The sequence below is a fragment of the Plutella xylostella genome, chromosome 6 (genome assembly GCF_932276165.1).
Source record: "Plutella xylostella chromosome 6, ilPluXylo3.1, whole genome shotgun sequence".
NCBI classification, from domain to species: Eukaryota; Metazoa; Arthropoda; class Insecta; order Lepidoptera; family Plutellidae; genus Plutella; species Plutella xylostella.
Window position 1 is genome coordinate 7,899,632 of NC_063986.1, and position 22,303 is coordinate 7,921,934.

The 22,303-nt window shown below is 37.3% G+C and overlaps 1 protein-coding gene across 2 annotated transcripts in view; it reads right to left on the reverse strand.

Annotated features, from left to right (window-relative positions):
• LOC105386781 (homeotic protein antennapedia) overlaps nucleotides 1–21,522 on the reverse strand; it is a 146,887-nt gene extending 125,365 nt beyond the window's left edge. For both annotated transcript variants that reach the window (XM_038119553.2, XM_048621792.1), the window contains exon 1: nucleotides 20,971–21,522. The gene's annotated coding sequence lies outside the window, so the exon portion shown is untranslated. The remainder of the gene's footprint in view (nucleotides 1–20,970) is intronic.
• Between the last annotated feature and the right edge of the window lie 781 nt (nucleotides 21,523–22,303).

Below are 22,303 nucleotides of genomic sequence, written 5' to 3' on the forward strand. Positions count from 1 at the left end.
TTATCGCATCTATAGTTAGATTAGCAGTCCCGCAGTTTCCGCGCCAGCGAGCGGCGGCATGATTTAGTGAACCACCTACATTATGATAAATTTGCATTTCGTTCACAATGGCTTCATGTACCTCTTGAATGCAACTGTTGTGAACAATGCAAAGAGCGATACAACTTTATTTAAGTAAGTCACTTTTGGTGATCACGATTTTCGGACGCTATTTCTATATCTATGCCTACAGGAGTATATAGGTACTTACTACATATGTCTATGCTTAGTCCTTTTCCGTGAGTATAATAGAGGAAGCATAAGTATGGGCACTGTATTTTGCAGTGACCAGGAAAGCAGCGGTTATGTGGAAGATGTTAGATTACGTGCATCTGAGCAGGAAGATACCAATATGCCGGGTACGTGCGTCAATACAAATTGTCTTCTAATTCTAAACATAGATAGCGATATAGGCATGTAGAACTGTTTGAGTAACTACATTTTGATGATATAATATTATAATTGTATGTAAAACTCCATACCCTTTCGGTGAAGATGAATATAAGGATAGGCAACATCTAGGTTAACCAAATGAGCAAGGAGCATTAGCTAAGACTTAGAAAATCATATTTCTATATCCTATTTTCAAACTCACACTTACAAATACAACATAGATAATTACATACATACATAAGTATACTTTCCTAAAAAAAGAATGATAAAACGTAACAACTAAAGCTTTCCTCGAATGCAAAAACAGAAAGTCTAATTGTAAAACTGGATCGTATAGCTGAAGGAATAAGATGCATAATGCATATCACAAATTATTCAACGGCCGGACTTCATAGTGCTTCTTTATCGCTCAGAGTCGCTGGACTGTCGCGCGGGCAAACGTTGGAAATTTATTAACTGCGATACGCGTTCAGTGTTGCCCTCTCAAATGCGACTTTAATGAATATTAATTATCGCCACACCTCTAATTAATGTAATTCGCGAGATAACTCGTCGTTCGTCCTGCTGTGGGGTGGCTCGGACCAATGAAAAATGGCAGGTGGACGGAACCTACCGAGCCTCCTTTCAAGATAAGGATTCGGCGCATGGCACCTGTCGATAATCCTGTCAACGCTTATCCACAGATTGACCGGCAATATTGATAATTAAAACGTAATTAACATACTTCATCGTTACCTTCAATAACAAGATACAAAGCAGTTAATCAAAGTTTGAAACAATTCCATGTAAAGCTCGCGATGCAAACTGCAACAACAAAAAACAAGTTGAACTCGTGTCGAGTTTTGCTTTCGCAAACTTTGAAATTCCATTTTACTTTTTTAACATAATGCAGATTCAACTTTGATTCAATTTACCTACTTGACTATGTACGAGTACATAGACGTTATTAAGAATGTGGCAACGCACACACGCAGACAAGGATTAATCAAAGTTTAAAACAATACAGTGTAGGGTTGTGGGCCGGCGCGGCCGCAACGCCGCTCGCTCGAAGCGGCAATCCTCGCGGGCCGTGTCGTCAATTAACTTGCAAACACTGAACACGGACTACGCTTGCCTGAGTGAAACTTTACTGCAGAAAACGATAATTTAAAACCGCATAAATCATCACAGTTCACAATATTTCCATCTGATTAACCCCTGACCCCATCGTTTACCGAAACGGATTTCAAAAGTGCCTTACAATCGAGCCGTCAGTTTCCATCACAGTACAATGACACTTGGTCGTGAACTCGTGACTTTGTTTTGAAAACCCCTAATCAACGTCAAATAACCCGTTGCAATCACGACCGATCGCTTAACCCGACTTGACTCTACGGGTTCATTAATAGGGGAATAAAACGCGCAAAACTGTGTGCCGAGTGCGAGCTCGCGGAGCCTCCGCGCATAAATATCACGCACTCGCTACGCTCAAATTTCGCCACCGTCTGCTTTATATTGATATATTGTATTGTTTATGGCGCGGCCGAATCAAAACGTGATATATTGTAGCGTGATATATAGTGCAACGCGCGCGATACCCGCGAACAAGTTTCGTATTTGGGAAATGTTAGATACGCAGTTGTAGGTTTGGACCAAGGGAATAGTTTGGGATGAGTAGGGATAAGTTATTGCCTTCTGCGACTGTGTACGTGTCTGCTACATATGCTGTTTTCACGCGCACTCTATTAATTATAATCCTTGGGGTATTTATTACATTATTATCTGCAATATAATACTTCAAAGCAACGTAGGTTTAGGTAGGTTAGAACCTTCCTTTGAAGCTACTTATTAAATTGAAATCTAGGAAGGTTTAGAAGTTTTCAAAGAAGCGTGATGTTCTACAGGGTAGGCAAAACTTGACACTTTACACCCTATATAATATACAAAGTTTAATGCATAATTTTAATACAAAATGGACTGACAAAACTCATCAGCAGAACCCGAATAAGCTTTCAAAAGTTTTCCGCAACACAGTTGCAAAACATGGCCGAGGGATGTGCGTCGGACATTCTCGGTGAAGTTCAATACATATTTTTATTTTTGTTGTTACATTTACCTGCCCGCTTTGAGAGTCAAAAGGAATTTGTTTCTATTAAAAAAAAAACCGGCCAAGTGCGAGTCGGGCTCGCGCACAAAGGGTTCCGTAGCAGCAAATATAATATTACAGTTAAATCAACCTATCTCAAAAACTATAAGAGATACTTTGATCAAACCAAAAATCGTTGAAAGAGTTAATTAGCATGCATCACCTCTATTTATTTAGAATTTTATACCCCGTAGTTATAAAAATAGAGGGGGGGGGACATACTTTTTACGACTTTGAGAGCTGATATCTCAAAAACCGTTCACTTTAAGAAAAATGTTTTTTAGAAAACTTTATATCATTTTAAAAGACCTTTCCATTGATACCCCACACGGGTATGTACATCGAAAAAAAAAATTTCATCCCTCAGTTACATGTATGGGGGGCCCCACCCCCAATTCTTTTTTTTACTATTTAGTGTCATATTTTTGTAGCGGTTCATACAACACATATTCCCATCAAATTTCATCACTGTAGTACTTATAGTTTCCGAGTAAATCGGCTGTGACAGACGGACAGACGGACAGACGGACAGACGGACATGACGAAACTATAAGGGTTCCGTTTTTGCCATTTTGGCTACGGAACCCTAAAAACGACCAGGCAGGCCAGTGCCAGCCTTATTATTGCAACATTTACGGTTAAATTTTAACTCTTATGTCATATGAATTAAGAGTACCTATTATCCACTCACAAGTACAACATTCAGCCAGTCACCAACTGTACAAGTAGGTAATATTTCAGGAGGGTGATTTGATTCAGTGCCGAATAAACGTCTGCGCCGCAGGAGGCGTCGCGACAAAAATAATTTCATACATTCGAATATTTTCCGATCCATTTGCGGTACGAAACCGCACGGATTTTGCATTTGCGGAAAATTCAAGTCAAGAAAATTATAAAAACCCATTAATTCTTCGTTGCACCGGCAATGATGTATGATGAAAGTAAACTGCATTTTTCGTGAAAGTCACAATGTTTACATGTGTAAATCAAGAGTTACTTCGCTGACATTAGGGCTTTCACACCCAATAATCGTTTTGTTCCATCGCAAGGCTTAAAATATCGTTTAGGAATTTATTTGACACCGCCATATTTCTTGAGGGGGTCAGAAAGGACCCCAAGTGGGTAAAAGTCTCTCAATACGCCCCTGCCCGGGACACGCGCGCTGAGAACGAACGATAGTGTCAGACAAAGATAAAAGTATTATAAATTGCTTTTTTAAACTTATAATTTTATTTTTCTTTTACCTATAGATTCACAATATTTTAAGTAGGTGTATATTTTTATATATAGGTGTAAAATGCATGTATGAAAGTAGGTAGGTACCTATATACATACTTAAACTGATAAATAATTGGGGTTAGGTTTGTCAACAAAAACCGATAGTTGACTAGAAAATATGAACTAAACTGAGTGTATTAGACGAGAGTAGTGAAAAAATTATCAGACTCTATGGTTAAGTATAGACTATATATAAGTCTTACAGTGAAATATATTAATTAATAACTTACTATAAATTAACCCTAAACTTATTATTTATTTTATGTAGCTTTTGAACCTACGCCATTTGTAACCTCAAGAACCGAACAGATTTAACAAAATGTAAACGAAGACACCGATTTAGTACATTAAAATCACATTAGCGAAGATCTCTAAGACTCCCCTAAACATTAACCGGAGAGTGGGAAACGAATTAATATTTACATTTTTTATATTTACGTCTGAGACGCCGAAAAAAGTTATTTTATTGTACGGAAATACTGATAAGGAAGTATCTCACTGATTTACGAGTTAGGAATTGTGATATAGAAATCCTTATTTATTAGTTTAGTGTTAGGAACTAAAGTATTTTATCATAAGTAGTAGGAAGAAATACGATAAATAGTTCGAGAAGAAATAAGATTAAGATATTGTTTAGTTAATAATAATATGTGGGGACATCTCATATACAGCCATCCGACCCCAAGCTAGACAAAACCTGTAGTATGGGTAGGTAATTGGGTATCGGACAGCTGAAATTATTTAGTGATAGATGTACACATAATTATTATATAAATTTTATAAACACCCAAGACCCGCGAAAAATGACTGTCTTTAAACTAATATCTGCCGCAGTCGGGAATCAAATCAAACCTTCGGCATAGCAGTAAGGGTCACTAACCACTACGCCATTCAGTCGGCTAAATTGAAAATGGTTCATAAATAAAAGTCAATTTACCATTACTTTTCCCTATACGTCATGAAACTACATATTTGATAGCTGTATTAGCTAGGTTTATTAGTTAAAAATCAATAAAATGCCATAGTTCATGGCGTCCCAGTCATTAGCAGCCAGCGGCGACCGCGGTACAGACGGATCGCAATTTGCCCCACGAAGGCACGTTTAATATTAGAACTCCTAATTTATGTCCCGCCCTCCTAATGAAGTGTCTGCACTCTACTAACAAATATACTACACACCCAAAATGTTAATCTAGCCGCTACGCACCCGGACACAAGGGCTACGGCTGAAGACGCTACCGTGTGTGCAATGCGATACATCACTATGGGAATTAATAGGTGTTTGGTGATGTATCTAGAATTCAGACGGAATGGTAAAGTAACAACAAATGACTCAATGCGCTAAGATTGAGTATCGTAATGTGGGGCTGACTGTACTCGGTGTAATGAGGTGTTTGCACCGCAAATTGTGTGGTATCATGCGGCGTGATGTAATTAGATGATTATCTGAATGAGAAAAATGTATGCTACTGAAATGATTTAAGTATTATGAAACACCTAACTAACTAAATGATTAAATGGCCGCTGTGTGTGTTAAAAACCTTTTTAGATGACTAACTTAAATCGGATTAAAACTTTCATTAGCCTTTTAAATTTTCCCTGCTTCAAGGCGCGGCTCCGTACAAGTAAAACGAATAGTTTGGATGTGCGCCACTGCAAACAAAGTGAACCAAATCCTATATATTACTGTCTGTTCAGTGAATTGATTTAGGCACATCTTTAACTAATTGCATTTCTGCGGTCGACTTGTTTTGTCTTTGGCTTGAAGTGTCTCGGTGTATTTTCGTAGCTATTAATTCGCAATGTAATTTTGAAACAATAAATTATGAGATAGAGGCAGTGATTGAACGAAAACAATATGGCCGCTTCACTCCACGTGAGTGCTTAAGTGCTTCCTAAATAAAACCGATAGCCCCCGATCTGGGTGATTATGTATTCAATAACTGTGGTTGCTAAGCTAACGCTAATCTAACATGACTGTGTCTAACACTATCTCTGGCTCCAGATCGCCTACTTGTTTTGACAAAAAAAAACGGATATATTGATATTTTATGTCTAACACTATAGAGATGTGTTAGGTTTAAGTGTTGAAACGATTAACTTACACCAAATAAAGTTTTTTATTTTCTTATCAAAATTCACAATATCAAACATAAGTAGGGAAGTACCAAGTCAATTTCAAGTTTTAAAAAAGCTCTGTAAGTCCTAGTGCAAGCCGCATCGCCCGCCAATACTCTCCTCAGCTTTCAGGACCATAAATTGTGTGAGAAGCGGAGAGCCGGGATTTCCCCGGCCCCTCACTCAGCGCTCCTAATCCTTCGCCTTATTATGCTAACCCAAATGCGACTACTTACTTGAAAATGTTCACTAAAAGTATTTGTCTTTAGTTTGGTGAGTTTCTGAGTAGCAAGTGTGGGTATTTGAGGGTTGGCTTTTGATCTAGCAACCTAGGGTAGGTAGTACTCAAGTCATATAATCGTTTGCAATAGAATCCAACAATCATGTAAACAAATATGGCGGGCTGACATTATATAACATTGACATTTGCCCTACCATCCACGCACTTCAATTTTAAATGTTGTTGTTATTTAATTTGAAGTTTTAGTATTACGGAAATTAATTATAGCCGTGCTTTAAGTAAGTGTATGATTTAAATTAAAATGTATGCACTATAGATCGTTTCCTTCTCAAAGATAGAATTACTTCAGAAGAAGCTGTCATCGGTCATGTTACTTAACAGGCTGCCTTCGTTCCTAGAAAGGTACGAAAGCTCATTATTTATTCATTGAGCAGTAGAAGCTAGTTGTAATTGAAACGGGCGTTTAATGAAACGTTTTTAATGTTGTTATCTATATTTAGTTCAATGAGCAATGAGGATTGCAACTCAGACAGTTAATCAACACTGCCATGTAGAATGCAAAATGAATATTACTATTAGGGATATTGCTCTGAGTAAACATTTATGTATGTAGGGATAACATGTTGGGCTCTACTAAAATTTAAATAAGTAGGAATCTACTGAATTAAGTACATTGAAATGTTATACTTAACGATATTCTATCTTGCGATATTATTTTATCTTATGGTATTCTAATACAGATTCTATACAAAAGGATAGTACGATAGTTATACTTAGTCTGGCATAGCAACATTATAACGAATTACCTAGTGCCAGAAGATTAGAAATCAGATTGCTGACTAAAAATTAGATTTACCATTGTGATATCTTCTAAATCAAACTCGCAGATGTCCCCACACTCACTCAATCTCCAGACATCGCCTTGACCGTTATTACCATTACCAGTTCCTTGAAGTCCTGCTTCCAATTTCTCCAATTTAAATTGTCTATGAGCGCCGCCGAGTGAAGTCAGCCGGCAGCGCATTCTTCACTTATCGCGGCGCAGGCGCAGCCGCGGCCGGCGCGCGAAAGGGACGCCAATACACGCAGAAATCTCGCGCGAAAGGGATAAACGCACACGCAACCGACGTTCGTTTTTTAAATAATTGAGTCCGGAATGACGATAGGCACCCGGCAATTCGAAACATTTTATCGAGCTGACAACCCTAGCACGGGCGAAGCTTTTAATTTGTTTCCTTGTGAACCCAATTTTATATGCTTATTTTCTAATTTAATTCAAAATTGTTAATTAAAGCCAACAGCGTGAACTCGAATGGATACTCAATGAGACCAGGAAGTGCATAATTAGAAGCGCAACGCCCAACAGTAGTGCAAGCTATGAAAGCTCCTTTGATTTCTAGCACTCTAACGATAATAAATCAGAGAGTAAATTCTATTTTCAATTAACACGCAGCGCGCACGTCGAACCTAATTTGAACGCAACCTATAATTACAGCCGGCCCTCTGATTGGTCCGCGGCGCGACGCTTGCGCAAAGATTCCTTTATTTGTTGAGAATGCGCGTTTATTTTCTATCCGCGCTATCTAACGCTGGTCTATCTTTGAGGCTGAGTGTAGCGACACTAGCGACATCTTTTATCGCGGGTCGCGCTTCTGTTTGTCTTGTTTTGTTTGGGAGTTGCGGGGCAATATTGCGCCCGTAAATTATTACAGCGAGAGATTTGTTCGTAGTTCAGCGGCTGCACTACATCAGCGTCTGTCTGGCTGTTGGTTTATGTTGACGACGAGGGCAAAAGCAAAGTTTGCGCAACAAAACAAACTTATAATGTCTGTTAAAGAAACAGTGTTAAAGTTACAAGTTTAATATAAATATTGTACCCACGACTGTAGCTTAGTATAAACTATAAATAAATTCAGCAACATGTAAAGGCAAATAGAAAAAGACGGAAAAACCAAAGGATTTTATTAATCCAGCATTCACTCCACGAATCATAAGACGGTAACATATTTTCTGCCGAAACGTTCCGTGGATGATCTCTAAACTGCTACACTTTGAATATCTATGTGGAGCTGCTAAAACAGTTTTTCTACTAAAGAAATAAAATAAGTTGAGACACATGCATATATTTTCAGTTCACCCATGTTATTAAATCACAGGTTGCATTTTCCCAAAACTAATTAATTTATTAGGTCACGCTGAAATATTACTACGCTTTTGAAATACACGATGCGCGAACAGATTTATTATTATAGCACATTTAATTTGTGACTTGCTTGAATCTGAGTAGATTTTACTTTTATTTGTGTATTCAATTATGAATGGCCCATTGTAACATTCAAATCTAAAACAAATTATGTACCTCCTCCGCCTTTGGAACGGTCCTACTATAGGTCATGTTTAAAAAAAATAGCTTCGTACTTTCCTTTACTTAGTGTCTCAATATTCAGCTACAACAACATCTTGAAACATCAGTTCAGGTTTGATTATATATCACCTTAGTTCAGGTTTGATTATATTAATTTAAGTTCCATAAATAACTTAATATTTATTTATATTTAGCAGGGGGTGTTAGCAGCTCTACATACATAACCTCGGTGGTACGACTACGTAATGCTTTACGGTATAGGGCGAGACAATAATGGCTTGCTCATAACATTACTCGTCCTCGGATCCCCTGTACCACGGTATCCCTACTGAAATTTTGGCGCAGATACCTAAGATTTCAGGCTTTGAAAACAGAAAACAAAATTAAATACATACCTACACAATACCTACAGTATTCTTCTAATTGTGTCGGTGTCAAATGTTGGAGCTGGTCTAAGGTTAGTATCCGTGGAAAATGGATACACCCATCACAAACTTTTCAGGTGCCCTGGGTTCGCTGAGGCTCAATTCTTGCATCAGTAACAGTAGGCATATTAACATCATTAACACCTTCAGTAATATTTTGATAGAATATCCCGTTACAGCTGGAGTATGGATATAATGTAAATAAATTGAGAATACGTCAACGAGACTAGTGATATAAAATTTAAATGAACCCGAGATTGACTCATTCATAATGAAGCGATTCAATCACAGGGCGGAACGACCGAGTCTCGTGGTACAGGGAGCTGTAGAGGCGCCCTCTATATAAAAACTGTGTTTATTTCGTTAGGAGACGTATTCCAAAATTATACGCAATTCTCTTTTGTTAATAAAAATGTTTGCCTCTGGTGGTAACTTCATTTGCACAATAAAGACTTGTTTTTTTTTCACTTTTCTTCGTTAAGGATTAGAGAATTCGTATGTGAAATTAAATGTTTATTAATGCATATATATACATATTGTCGGTACCTACTGGCTGGATGAGAGAGTATTGTGAATTTCTTTGGTAGAGAGAGGCCAGCAGTGGATGATTACGCTGATAATGATGATGGTACCTACATATAAATTTTAAGTACTTTTTCTTTATTATTTTCGAAATATTTACGTACTTGTTATTCTATGCTATTACTGCTAAGCAAGAGGTCAAATTATTTTTGAAATATGAAAATAGTAAGTGCATGTCAAATTGCCAATTACCTAATTCTAATATTGGGAGAAAAGTTATTCATTACAGTTTAGTTACCGGAGTGTTTGTACGATAGTATTTAGCGGAATGTTCACATATTTATAAACCAACAAAGAAATTATGTACCTACATGAGTAGATAATTATTAGGTTTTAATTGCAGTCACCTGGACGCGGTAAGTATTTAATTGATCTTTCTACCTACATACATTAGGTTTTCTCTTTACTGCTGGATTGTTGCAGGCTTCCTTTTACCCATCAATCAAGTGTGTAAGGCCCGACTCTATTAGTGAAGGTTGAAACTCATTGGTTAATATAAAATGGCCCTAAAATGGTGATTTAAAAAAAATATATTAAAATGTAGCCTTGGGGGACAACTCGCCCTAATGTTTTAAATTTCTTTCAAAATCGACCTCTATCTATTAAAGGTAGAATATTTCAGGGCCATTATCATCTAGTTACTTTTATTTTATAGTTTAGTAAATATTTGCTTTCAAATCGGGCGGTATTATATTGTGAAGACTTTAGTTACATAGGTAGTTATTATTACGGCAGCAATTTACTACCCACTGGAGAGCTAAACTGTCATTACTTGCTCAATACCTAATTATTGTACCTAATGCAAATTGTCATATCTGAATCCTTTAGGTGCCTATTTACTTACACGTATTAACATATGGAATTATGTAATATTCAAGTGTATACTTAATGTACAAACCGTTAATACCATTACCGTTAGGGCTCCTGCACACGATGACGCCGCCGCGCCGTCGTCGCGCCGCCGCCGTGCATTCACACTGTAGATACGAGTTGCGCGAAGCCCGCCACCGCGCCGCCGCCGCGCCGCCACCGCGCGCGTTCCCCTATATCCCTGTCGTTGCATTCATTCCATTACCGGCCGCGGCGTGCACGTTCTTATGCGGCCGGTAATGGAATGAATGCAACGACAGGAAGGGAGGGCAACGCGCGCAGTGGCGGCGCGGCGGCGGCGCGGCGGCGGGCTTCGCGCGACTCGTATCTACAGTGTGAATGCGCGGCGGTGGCGCGGCGACGGCGCGGCGGCGGCATCGTGTGCAGGAGCCCTTATGAATAAATCTTTTGGAAATGTTATGAGGTCAACTTGTAGGTATATTAGTTTATGGTTTATTTAAATAAAACAAACAAAATACGTATAAGTAGTGGTTTCTTTTAAAATAATATATCTTATATTTTGAACATGAAAATATTGAATATGAAAATATTTAGAAAGCCATCTTTCCACCGATCTACACATTAAATAATAATTATTTTATAACCACTCTTATTTACAAGAATCAAAATGAAAATTACTTTATCTGCACTTCATAATAAAATTACTATGAATATTAAATACATTATTCATGTATCTGGTTAGTTGTAGCAAATTAATAACAAAGTTGATCTATTCATTAATTTAACACTGTGTAAATAAATACAATGTCTATCTCACAAGTCAACTGTTTCTTTAATCATGGTCAAATTTTATTTCAGTGATTGACGCAAAATAATTGTTTTTTTTTTTTTGCAGAAATGGATGAGCATTTTGGAGCAATGACATTTTAAATCCCAAATTAAACTGTATGCCATAGTAAGTATTAGTTAAATAATAACCACGCCTCAACAGCTTCAATCTTGAAGCGCCATCTTAGGGCTCCCGAGTAGAAATCAGTCTGATCGCGTCCGTTCGTTGAATGCGTCTGGCTGATAAAATGCATTCAGTAATTGTTTGTCTTGATACCTAGATAGATAGGCAACTCGTGCCTCGAATAACACTGGATAACACTAGCTTTGTCTACATTATAGACTCACTACTGGTTTATTGACAGCGATAAATTGTTAAGTTAACGCACAACGTAAAGGTATAAAATAATATAAACGAGCACCTGCTTGCATATAAGGTTTCGTTTTACATTTTAAAGTAAGTATTTAAGTGCGTTACGGTAATCCAACAGTAGTAAATTTTGTATTTTTAGTTAAAAGTAAACATTTTTTATATTACACATTACATAAGGAAATAATGTAGGTACACGATAATACCTTATGTGATTCTGCATTTCAAACTAAAATTAAAAAGCTATATAGAAACCACCAATAAGCAATAGTAAATCATTGTCTTTTTTTACATTTTAGCTCTCTTGATTATTTATTGACAACTGATTATAATAGATCACAGTTCGTGCAATTATCAGTAAAGAATATCGTGTGAACTAATAAGTTATGTTCTGCATTCAACTGTCAGATGTCGTTATTGGTTACAGTGACTTCTCTAGAAAATCTACAAGAAAAAACCGTCTGAAACATCGTTGTGATTTACTCACGCTTTTGAAATTTCCAAGAATACTCATAGATTTAAATTCTAAAATTGTGCTAAATTTAAAAACGTAAAGAAGCTGTATCTCTGAGATGGTTTTTATCAGCGTAACTTAAAAAAAACCGGCCAAGTGCGAGTCGGGCTCGCGCACAAAGGGTTCCGTAGCAGCAAATATAATAAACTTATTGAAATTACAGTTAAATCAACCTATCTCAAAAACTATAAGAGATACTTTGATCAAACCAAAAATCGTTGAAAGAGTTAATTAGCATGCATCACCTCTATTTTTTTTAGAATTTTATACCCCGTAGTTATAAAAATAGAGGGGGGGGGACATACTTTTTACGACTTTGAGAGCTGATATCTCAAAAACCGTTCACTTTAAGAAAAATGTTTTTTAGAAAACTTTATATCATTTTAAAAGACCTTTCCATTGATACCCCACACGGGTATGTACATCGAAAAAAAAAATTTCATCCCTCAGTTACATGTATGGGGGGCCCCACCCCCAATTCTTTTTTTTACTATTTAGTGTCATATTTTTGTAGCGGTTCATACAACACATATTCCCATCAAATTTCATCACTGTAGTACTTATAGTTTCCGAGTAAATCGGCTGTGACAGACGGACAGACGGACAGACGGACAGACGGACATGACGAAACTATAAGGGTTCCGTTTTTGCCATTTTGGCTACGGAACCCTAAAAAAACGTATCAAGCTTCATAAAATCACAAAAAAAATGCTAAGTACCAAGTATAATTCTTAAGACCTTAACAATAACAGCCGTCATAATGACATGTATTATAAATATAAGTGACGGTTCTATGTGGAAAATGTGCGACAACAGATATAAAGTGTCATAATTACTCTCATTAGCTAATGAGTTAGAGTCACGCAGAAATACCTGGAGTTCTATGAACAGACGTAAAACAAGAACATATTCTTTTATTATTTTACATCCGGGAGATGTGTCAATGTCAATAAACCTAACCTACAAATTTAGGTTATAATATGGCACTTTTTTCTCGTGAACCTTATATTATTCATTTTATAAAGTTTTATACGTAGAAAATGTATCTACATACTACTTTATTTTAAATTATAAAACGAACTACTTATAGAACTTACATAAGTTCTAAAGTATAAGTGAATAGGCAATGGTAAACTTAGACGGGCTAATAAAAGGAGTGCATGTGCTTCCGGGATAAAAACCTAGTTACAATATTCATAAAGGCATTCCTCGTCATTCCATCAGCAGCCACCGGGGTCGAATACATATAATTATTCTGAGTGGTCAACCGTGACTGGGCAAAGGCGCTTTGAGTTTCCTTTGCTTATTATAACAAAAACTATACAGGGTGTTGCAAAAAGGGTATACTAAGCCGAAAAGGGATGACAGCTTGTTCAGAATAACCCCCACTAAAGTCGTAGAACAAAAGTTATTAAGGATGACCCCCATTGTCACCTTTCTCTCTTTCTGTTTACACCACTTCTACAATAACCTGTATACCTACTTAAATTGTTGTGATAGTGTAGATATTTTTTTTATTATAAAATTCGAAATCTATGAATATTATTTGTCAAAGGGTATATACTTATAGTTTTTGTTTTAAAGCAAATGCAACGCTAAGCGCCTTTTTGAATTAAGTCAAATTAAATACAGTTAACTCCCAAGGTACAGTCAACAAAAACATACGTTTCGGACCGAATTTTCACAAGAAAAAGCGGACTTAACCTCACAACTACTGGCGGTTAAAACATTCAATACGATTTATGCATTTACTGTATCTACACCTTGCGCGCTGCCGATAAAAACTTGAAGCAATTACGAACGCATTACCAAAAGCTGTAACTAACAAGTGGGCAACAATAGAATATAGACTTAATCCCTTTAGGGGAAAGTGAAATGTTGATTGCAGCACGCGCGTATTCGAAGTCGGGTGCAGACGACATGTGGCATTCCCCAGCAGGTTTCTTCTTACCAATGCATTTTTATAGAATCGTTGCCGTTTTTCCGGCACCTTACAAACGCATGTCTCGAATACTAGAAAGCTATAACCCATTCAGCGGCTTTTTATACATTTGTAGAGTTCAAAATTGACATTGGTGTGGCAGCGGCGTTGCATAATGTATGCTAAATACCATGTTTGGTAGCGATGTCGACAATAATGAATTTTATCTTAACCAATTTATCCCTTTTTTTTCTTTTTGTATTGCTTTTACGTTTTACGGTGTGCCGTGTGTCTATACTTCGCACTATGGGGTGCAACCACAAATATACCTACATCCGTACATAATTAATTTAAATTAAAATTCCCGTCATGCAGTATTTGTCTCCATAAACTCTGAAATGGAATGTCGAAATATATAATACTTAACATAATACTTAATAATACTTACACAATGACTCCGTGAAAATGTGTCAAACGTTACCAAGTATTAAATAATAGTAACGACATAGGTCTAAGTGGAAAGCATTTGAGTAATCATTGATATCGGAATATACCTAGGTAGCTACTGTCCGTAGGTAGAGTACTATTTTAGTTATAGCGAGCTCCATAACGTATATCTAAAACGGTCTGAACACATGATTTTTTGAAATTACATTTAAAACAAACTTAAAAACTTCACGCAAGTATTTTTCATACATTCTCGCGCGGTTCAAAATAAATCATTTTTCCGAGGAGGGAGCAAAGTTGCCAGTGTTACCGCAACCAAGTTGCCAGTAGAAACTTCTTGGTGTGGAAACTCAGAGAATTCTCAAAGTCTAGACTTTCCTAGGAATGCCTAAGTTCCGAGCTGGATTCTCGTTAGCAAACGCCTTAAGACCTCTAGTTAATTATGCTTTACTATATTTCAATTGTTCTACAGCATTAACATTTTAAATATTTTTTTAGTTAATATGTAGCATTTTATAGGTGAGATTTGAATTTTTACTTAGGCAGTAGGTATTAGGTACATATTTAAGGACTACAAAAAAAAAATAGGCACTCACGCCTTGTACTAATGTACTTCCTTGCGGGGTAGGCAGAGGTGCATTGCTGCACCCACTTTTCACCTGAGTGTTATGTTAGTTAGGACTACAAATCCGTATATTTTGATACTGATAACGTGTCTCCTTGTCCTACATAACTAATAGTGTTAGACATAATGTATTTTACATAAAATATGAATATTCCAAGCCACCGCGCTTATACCACTAATCATCGGTAATTGATTAATTGCAGTAATGAAACCGCATGTTTATATAACTTTAAAGGGAGATAGTCACAGTTCGTGCAATTTATAGGACAACAAGTGAGATTTATAATTATAATCACTAAGTGCTAGGTGTGACCACTGTATTTTGTATATTTTACAGGGTGGTATGGTGAGTATTTAGCATCAATGCTCTTAAGCAAGTTGAACAGTCAAGATCCAAAATAAATATACTTACTCAAAATAAATACGTCAATACGTTCATTGTGTTATTCTAACTAAATTGCAAAATTGTGAACAAAAGAGAGTCATGATTCCAAACTCAAATCCAAAGGAACCGCCACGATCGTCGTAGTCGCAGCTCTAAAATTTCAAATTTGAAAAAGGAATCCTTGGAAACGTTCACGTAAGTCGTTTGGAGGTTACTAGGCCTGCCGAGACCGGTTTGTCACATGGCCCGGTCCACGTGCGGCCTCCAGAATATACAGATTTCATACATCTATGTAGCTATACTGCAGTGTGTTCGCTTAACCACAGTAAGTACTTGGACCTTGGAGGTGGGCCATCGACTGTTCCAACCGTATTGTCAGTTAAGTCTTTATTGCTATGGTAAACGGCGGCTTGAAATGCGGTTTATAGCTTTCTTACAGCGCAATTCAATTGCCAGTTAAAAAGAGATTTTAATACATTAAGATTTATTTAAAAAGGGCATTCATTGGTTGATTATGGTAAAGGGCATATGAATAAAATTAACTTTAAAGATAATCACCACAAGCAGGTTATTGCAAAGAGATATCGCAAACATGAGATTTGAAACCTAAACAAGAACTTCCCAATTGTAGAACGTAATAAAACAGCGTTAACAAAACTTGGAGAACAAGTTACAAAAGCGGGTGTAATCAATATGGTTAAATGTGATTTATTTCTGTTTTAGTTAAATGAAGCGCCAGAACGAGAATATATTTTGATCAAAAGTCTGAGGAACAGAAGTTGTGCAAGTGCGGGGTAAGTTGGCACGCACGCGGGGGGCGAAGAGGGGGGGGAGGCATCCCCCCAGTGGCTGAAACTTCTCGCATTATTCAAGCGAACGCGACTCTTGATTAATTTTGAAATATTACAATTTTCGAGCCACCGCGCCTGCCGCTTCGTCGAAACCGCTTCTAGAAACTTCCTAACAAATAACGATAAAGAGCCTTTAACTTTGTTTCACTTTTTTCGTAACGAAAGATTTCTGAAAGTTTGCTAATAAAACATCTTGGCCTTAAAACTAAACTAGGTAGGCAATGATGTAACAAAATAAAAAAACATCCTGCTAATAAAAAATATGCAGATGACATACTAAGTATTTTCGAACAAAATATGCAATTTAAGCAAACGGAAGCCGTTCCACGCTAAATTATAGACAATTCATGCTATTGTTTCTAAGACAAACAGTAGTCAAAACAACATGTGCATAACTTGAAATATTCGCATACTTCTAAATTTTAAAGATCATTGAAAATTCACGGTCATTTAAAAACACGACCTATTGTCAGTCTTTTGTGATGTAAAACAGTGAAGACACAAACACGCCTTTGGCTAAAAGCTCAAGTACAGTTATGTTTACAAATTCTTTTGGAGTCCGTTAAGTCGTAAATAATAAGAAAGGTCCATTTAGAAATATGCAAAACAGAAACAATGACATATTGAACAAAGCCTGTTGCACAAATCAACAAAAGCTAGTCAAAGCTTCTTTCAAACAATCACCTGTTAAGCAGGTAACCAATTATTATGCTAATAGTCTTTACAATGAATTGTGTAACAGCTTTAATGTTTAGCGAATTGTGGCCAAAAAGCTGAGCAACATTGAACACCTTACTGTAATTTATAGACCTATTTGTGTGGCTCATGATGACAAAAGTTTCATTTCCGTGCACTTTATCGACGATCCCATATCATTTGACGCAATTTATGTCTTTCAACTTCAAAATTAGGAAAAAATTCAAGCGGCTTTTCAACGTGTGAATTAGCAAGCCCATCATATAATTTATTGTGCTTTTTTTCTATTTAATCATTTTTATTTCCGGTGCCATTGAAGATATCTTATAATTTTACATTAATCAGCGGTATCAATTTTGTTAAATAAACAAATATATACTTTAATATACCTAATAATGTGCATTAGCACTAATAACAACACTCATACCAGTACGCAGAACAATCTTCTATTGACCAGCTGGAAAAGCGATGAGTTTATGATAGTTAATAGAGTTTATGGTTATTTTATTGACGTTAATGTTCTCTTGATTCTACCGTTTACGACCGTCTCATTCATTATCGAACTGTAGAGGTCATAATGATTCTAAATCATCTGTGACTTATTCTCTACAAGATGTCGGTGAACCCCTAAATTTTGGATGAAATTTATAGCCGTTCTTGTACTTGTATTTCTACCTCTACATACAATGTTAGACTCGTTGTGATTTCTGGATTAGAGTCAAGTGTAGCTGCACATGTAAAGGAGGCATTGACCACTTCGCAAAGTGCGAAACTTTTTCGTTGTTGAAAAGACAATGCATACCTACCCACGTGCCCACACAGCCGGCTGAACAATTTATTGCCTATACGATAATTATGCGGATTTAAAAGCGGTGCTTTACGGTCGCGCTTACGGTTCTTCACGGGTTCTGAAGATTACGCGAATTTGATTTCTGCTGCTGTACAAATAAGTCCTTTCGTGTTGGCGGCAGCCGCGGCCGGGAGCAAAACAATCGGCTATTTGCGTATTCCATTGCGCCGGTGGGACACTCGGACGCCACGTTTGAAGTCACTGCAATTTGTCTCGAGTGACGTGTTCAAGTAGATATGATCGTGTGTACGAGCGATGCTTGCATTAATTTCTTACTAACAGATGTTGATTTTTTGCGAGCGCGGCGCGGGTGGTTGCCCGTTCACCTGCTTCTTCGTAATTTTGACGCTTCGATTCGAGTTTTTGCTCAAATTAAAAGTTCGATAGCGCCCGATCGTTGCTACGTGATGAGAATATGGGGACGAGTTATAAGTGTGTAAGTAAGGAAACTAGCATACTCGACAATAGTCACTTAACTTCTTGATCTAACCAATCGAAATCTATTACATACATAAGTATTTATGTCATTGTAGGTTAATTTATGTTTTGAATATAGGTTGTTCGAAGTTAATGTTTTATTCTGTTCATTTTATTTCTACCTACCTAGTTCTTTTTCCTTTGTAAATTTTATGGAAAGAAGGTAAGTATTCCATAAACTGGCTTGGTCATGAAAGCCGGGTCAAGTAAACGTTTAAGTGCAGTCAATATAAATAAAGATATGGTTTAATCAAATTCGGCGAGGCAGATGTGCGGCGGCGGGCGACTGTTATGGCAATAACGAGTGTCGCCGGTAGTCCACGACGCCACACTTTTGTCCCCTTCGATAGTAAAAACAGTGGAATTGATGGAATTACTCATTAACTTATTAAGATGATAATTTATGAAGACGATTTCATGCTCAGTATAGGCAACCGATGTGAAGTTGCTCCACTTTTTGCAGCTCGGAGCGACAGGGAACGGAAATCCAAGGGAGCGGTTGAAGACACAGAGCGACGCCGCGGTGGCGGTGAATAGTAAATGGCTAAACAAAAACAATCCTAGAGCCATAGAAAGTTCTCACATAGACATTTCACAATTTGTTACAGAAGCGAGCGCACCGATGCGCAGTGGCACTTGCTTATGTCATTTACATAATTACGGGAAATGGACTTAGGCCATCAATCAACTGTCAAAATATTTATTTCGCTGTGAACAAAGCTGAAAGAACATACACGGTCTGGGCGTATTATAATCCAAATTGCAGTTTTATGATAAACAGTACATGCTCTTGTAAGGTTTTATGAGTGATAAATTCAAATTTATCATTACCAACTTTCAACAGATGATTTTTAATTATTGCTTTAATGTGTAGGTAGAGCGTAAATTATTTTATAATGAACTTGATGACAATATTATTGTTGCACACTAATAAATTATATAAGCACTTAAAACTTAGTATCTTACTAATGTGATTATAATGTTATATTAAAAACTACCATCAAGTTGAAAGTGGCATACAAAGACCAGTGTAATGAAACACTGAACTTTGTATCCAACAAGCAAATCTTTGTAACAGAATTACTAACAGACAAAGAAGTTATCCTTCCAGTACTGACTCATGCTTTGTCATCAAGAGCAAGAGATGGCAAAAAGCAAAGCAAGATGGCTGAATAAGTAAGTGGAGATTGAGATCTTACTGGGTGATGTGAGTTGATGTAAAATAAGGCAAATATGGACTGCGCACGAGTGGAATTACAAATGGCGACAGGTTTAGTTGGAGCCTTGTACTAGATCTAAGGTTGTTCTGTGCTCATTTGTTTTACTTTTGGAAAAATGCTGTCTTAAGTTTGTATGTAACTGTAGCTAAACAGAAAAAAAGTCATTCAATTATTGAATAACATAATAATTACATTTTCTATCACATTTATGAACTCTGAGGTTAGAATTGGTTAAGAGGACAACAATTGGTTAAGTAACATTAAAAAGTCTTTGTGAATGTTTGAAAAACTTAATGAGTAGATATTTTAAGAAAACCTTGTAACGATTTTAAATATTAATATGCTATTAATGAAATAATTAGGTACAAATTGTATAATTTTAGTAGTTCCCATCAAAGTAAAAAATACATAATAATGATTGATATCTACTCCCATCTTTTTTGCTGTTGATAATCTGACTAAGAAAACCTTAGTATTAGGTACTTGGTCAGATTATCAGCATTTTTTTAATAAAAACTTTAATATAAAAATATAAGAAGACTGGGCAGTGGTGGTAGAGCCATGGAAATTTAAAAGGTTTGTAAATATGTAGAAGTGCTGATAATATAACTTAAAATTAAAAGAATAGTTTATTTGGGTTGTCAAAGGAGGATAAAATTATTATTTGTACTATGCACAATGTAGTGCCTATTCGGTAAATTCACAATTATTATTTTAATTTCATAATCAATGACGTTCATACTCTGAATGATGGATAAGCACCATATAGGTATAAGTAAGTACTTATTGAAAAATATGATTCATGGGAATAGAGTAAGTACCTAATATAGTTTAAATACCTGATGATAATGATGATGTTGGTAAGTACTTTTTACCTACTTTTCATACTATGCTTGTATGTTCAACATACCTACCTACTATTAGGTTGGTTTCTTGTTATAAGTTAGTTCAGGCATACCATACTCTGATTTTTTGTGATTCATACCTACCTAGGTATGTTAAATAAAAAGAATAAAGTACCTGTGAATGTTTTTTTTAAATGATAAATTTGAGTTTACTATTTTAAAATGTTTTTTTACCTCACCAATGACATTTGTTTACAACAAGTGCAGTCCAAATGATCAAATCGGTAACGTCATTCGACATTGAATTTCCATACAACAACAACAGCGAGCAACATTCCCGCCGCGCTAGGCCATAAATCGCGCGTATTATTGTGTCGCTTTAGGCCGTTTATCGCAGACGCTTCGCGGTAAATCGCGGCCCAAAACACCTCTAAACGGTTCAATTCTCCGAAGAAAAGCCGCGGAAAAGTTTACTCTGCAAACAAACTTGTGTCGGACCCTTTCCCAGCCGAAGTTGGGGACTATAAATTGGCAATAAACTCACCTTTAGGCCGGGCGGTAGCGGCTGGCCGTCGGCGCTCGCTCGCGCGCCATCCCGCGCATACAACTTGGGACTCTCACTCAGTCACGGCTCGGGAACGGTTGTCGAAAAGCGAATATGACGCGAATATGAGTCCGCAGGAGTTTCACTCCGTCAGGTCACGTGTCGGCGTTTTAGTGCCGGCATGAGCGCAATACGTAATGTCGGACGCACGTGGTCGTGGCGAGATGCCGCGAGCACGTCGCGTTGTTTATTGCGCGGTGCGATGTTACGCAACGCGTGGCCGCCGGGGCGCGCGTCAGTTGAGTGTGCCGACCGATGCTTTACGAGCGACGCCGCACCCCGCACCCCGCGCCCCGCACCCGCGACGCCTCACGCCGCGGCGCCGCACTAAATCTGCACGACCGGCGACCAACAGAAAAGGACATATCTATCCTATCCTCCCGTTAATCTCGCGGCCCTATGACCAATGTCCGAACTACGGATACGCCGGTCATCGGACCGATTAATTGGACCGTTCGCAACGAGCCCCGATAGAACTGTATCGGCAGCGGTAGGCTAACTCGCCCGATCTGAACAAGTTCGGTGTCGTAAAGTTTCTTCGTGTATCGCTCGATGCACTAGACGGTGGCTACAGTTGATACGGAGGGAAAGTTGCTCTACATGGAGTTCCGTCTGTTTAATCGATATTATATGGGTGATATCAGGACCTGCATTTTGGATTGGGGGTGTAAGAGTTTTTATTTTGATTTTAGATGCAATTTCAATGTTTTTAGCCATGGATCATCGGATTAAATTACTATTATTTATTATACAGGATCGAAAAATTGAGAGGCTGACTTCCAAAAGAATTGACAAAATCGCAATGACAACATTGCTGACAAATGACCTACTATATTTCCGTTTCATATTTTTTTCTCTTCCTATACATTAGACATCAACGAGAAGCGCGATGAGAGATTTAATTCTTATTATTTGCGCTCTACTTATTACAAGTAGTTACCTATAAGTACCTACCAAAACTCAATAGAAAAGTGCCCCAAAAGATACAAGTCTAGTTTATTGTATTATTCTCACTTAAAATACTGATTTAACAGTATTGTGGTCGGATAAAGTCAGCGATAAAAGAGAAGAAAGCGAAATCAAAAAATTAACCTGTAAGGAAGCCAAGTCTCGCAACTTAACAAGAAAAAAGTTGTGTGACCCGTAGTAAATCATCATCATCAGCCAATAATCATCCACAGCTGGACATAGGCTTCTCCCAAGGAGTGCCACAACATTCGGTCCTCGGCCTTCCTCATCCAACCACTACCGGCTACCCGCCTAAGATCGTCAG